Genomic DNA, 2,579 nt, shown 5'->3' with positions numbered 1-2,579 from the left:
ACAAATTTCAAGAAAAAAAACAAACAATCCCATCAAAAAGTGGCAAAGGATATGAACAGACACTTCTTAAAGAAGACATGCATACAGCCAACAGACATATGAAAAAATGCTCATCATCACTGGCCATCAGATAAATAAATGCAAATCAAAACCACAATGAGATACCATCTCACACCAGTTAGAATGGCAATCATTAAAAAGTCAGGAAAGAACAGGTGCTGGAGAGGATGTGGAGAAATAGGAACACTTTTACACTGTTGGTGGGATTGTAAACTAGTTCAACCATTATGGAAAACAGTATGGCGATTCCTCAAGGATCTAGAACTAGAAGTACCATATGACCCAGCCATCCCATTATGGGTATATAACCAAAGGATTATAAATCATGCTGCTATAAAGACCATGCACACGTATGTTTATTTGGGCACCTTCACAATAGCAAAGACTTGGAATCAACCGAAAAGTCCATGAGTGACAGACTGGATTAAGAAAATGTGGCACATATACACCATGAATACTATGTAGCCATAAAAAAGGATGAGTTTGTGTTCTTTGTAGGGACATGGATGCCGCTGGAAACCATCATTCTTAGCAAACTATCACAAGAACAGAAAACCAAACACACATGTTCTCACTCATAGGTGGGAACTGAACAATGAGATCACTTGGACTCCGGAAGGGGAACATCACACAGGGCCTATCATGGGAGGGAGGAGGGGAGAGGGATTGCACTGGGAGTTATACCTGATTTAATGACGAGTGATGGGTGCTGACGAGTTGATGGGTGCAGCACACCAACATGGCACAAGTATACATATGTAACAAACCTGCACGTTAAGCACATGTACCCTAGAACTTAAAGTCTAAAAAAAAAAAAAAAATGAGCAAAAGACCTGCATAGAGTTTGTCAAAAGAAGACATACAAATAGCCAACAGGTATGTGAAAAGATGCTCAACATCAGTAATCACTAAGAAAATGCAAATCAAAACTTCAATGAGATATCCTATCATCCCAGTTAAAATGGCATTTATCTAAGAGACAGTTAGAATGGCTATTATAAAGAAGACAACAAATAGCAAATGCTGGTGAGGATGCAGAGAAAGGAAAGTGCTCAACACTATTGCTGGGAATGTAAATTACTACAGCCACTGTGGAAAGCAGTATGGAAGTTCCTTACAAAACAACAGAACTACCACATGCTCCAGCAATCCCACTGCTGAGTATATACCTAAAATAAAGGAAATCAATATATTGAAGAGATCTGCACTCCCATATTAGTGTAGCACTATTCACAGTAGCCAAGATATGGGATCAACTTAAATATCTATCAATGAACAAATATAAGAAAATGTGATATATATACACAATGGAATATTATGCAGGCATAAAAAATGAATCTTGTGATTTACAGCAACATGGATGGAACTGAAGGTCATATGTTAAGTGAAATAAACCAGGCACAGAAAAACAAATATTGCATATTTTCACTCATGTGGTAACTAAAAAAGTGGATCTCCCAGAGATACAGAATAGAATGGTGGTTAGCAGAGGTTTAGAGGTAAGGGGAGGTGGACTACAAAGGGAAGTTGGTTAATGAGTACCAAAACAGAGTTAGAAAGAAAGAGTAAGTTCCAGTATTCAATAGTAGAGTTAGGTGACTATAGTTAATGATAATTTATTGTGTGTTTTAAAATAGAAAAACTGGAATGTTTCCAACACAAAGAAAAGATAAATATTAAGGTGATGGGTAACCCAATACCCTGATTTAATCATTACATATTGTATACAGGTATCAAAATATCAAATATACCTTCAAAATATATACTAGTGTTATATACCAAAAAATTTTTAAATATTTTAGTCAAAATTTTTTATCCCATTTTCAGCAATTTAAAAAATTTTATATGTCAATGAATCAATATTGATATTGATGTTTACATGTTAATACTTCAACATTTATAGAGCACATGGTTATATAGTTCAAAATGTCAGGAAATGCTACCTACATTTTTTGTCAGTAGGCATACTCTTTGGCATCTGGGACCTCTAAATGAACTCTTTACGATTTTTCTGTATTATCCCCAGTTTGTATAGAAAGCCTCTGTTTACACATCACAATGGCCTACATACTCTGAACCAAATTAATTGATGACTAAGGTACTGTTGGATGTTCAACAGGAACACTAGGCCCTTTCCTAATGGACTTATTGTTAGAAGTTTTTCCTTATTTTATTTTTTTTTTTAAAATAAATCTCACAGAGATTATAAACTTCTTGTTCCTATAAATGGTCCTGATGCCTGTTCAACCTTTAAAAATGTTAACTATAAACAAAATTACTGCAGAAAGTTTCTATCATCTTTTTATCAGTGAACTTCTAGAAACTACACTTTGGTGAGTGCTATATAATGGTTCTAACTGGCTGCTTGGAGACCTGTAATAAAGGTTAATGCACTGAAAAACCTACTCATTTAAAATATGCTTTTGGTTAAAAGCAGACACTTTGACCAAAACTGGGGCATATGAAAATGGAAAGAAAATACTAGATAACATTTCCATTCTTCACTAGCTCTTGAATAT

This window comes from Trachypithecus francoisi, unplaced genomic scaffold (assembly GCF_009764315.1).
Source record: "Trachypithecus francoisi isolate TF-2019V2 unplaced genomic scaffold, Tfra_2.0 Lachesis_group6, whole genome shotgun sequence".
Lineage (NCBI taxonomy): Eukaryota > Metazoa > Chordata > Mammalia > Primates > Cercopithecidae > Trachypithecus > Trachypithecus francoisi.
This window is presented reverse-complemented; position numbering follows the sequence as displayed.